The 583-nt window shown below is 40.8% G+C and overlaps 1 pseudogene; it reads right to left on the minus strand.

Annotated features, from left to right (window-relative positions):
- Window positions 1–308: 308 nt before the first annotated feature.
- The window catches only part of LOC149557128 (pyruvate decarboxylase 2-like), a 36,626-nt pseudogene continuing 36,351 nt past the window's right edge, over window positions 309–583 (minus strand).

The following is a 583-nucleotide window of genomic DNA, read 5'->3' on the forward strand; positions in this document are numbered from 1 at the left end:
TCTTTTCTTTATTGTTTTTCTCCTTTGTATCAGGGCTGTCAAAACTCAGACTCAGATCATGCTTCCATATACTATAATGGTCATTGTTTGAGACTTATTGTTGGTATTTTCTATGGTGTTCCTGGTCTTTTCTTTTTACACCCTTGCCTTTCTCATGTATCAGTAGCATGGCAAAAGTTCATCCTTGCTTCTTCGGTCTTGCAGTCAATGTTGATGTTTGGTAGCTTCAGTCGGATAAGCCTATGAATATGTATAATTATATATGAGCTAAGTTATTGATTCTTCAAGGAAACCCTTGGGTGTCGATTCTAACGTGGACAGGTTGTGGATGTGTCTGGAAGCCCTGTGGAAGCTAGCCAGAAGCTAGCCACAAGCTTCCAAATCTTGGCTTCCAAACACACTTGGAAGCTTGTGGCTAGCTTTCGGCCAACTTCCACAGGGCTTCCGGACGCATCCGGAGCATCCACGGGCCTAGTGGCCAAAACAAATATAAAAAAACCCAAAATCAACTTAAGTTGCTCAACATGCACATGTTGTAATTGATTTTTTTAGGTTTCTTTTTGCTATGAAACCCTAAAATGAC

The sequence above is a fragment of the Cupressus sempervirens genome, chromosome 5, assembly GCF_028749045.1.
Source record: "Cupressus sempervirens isolate cs-2001-9-10 chromosome 5, ASM2874904v1, whole genome shotgun sequence".
Taxonomy (NCBI): domain Eukaryota; kingdom Viridiplantae; phylum Streptophyta; class Pinopsida; order Cupressales; family Cupressaceae; genus Cupressus; species Cupressus sempervirens.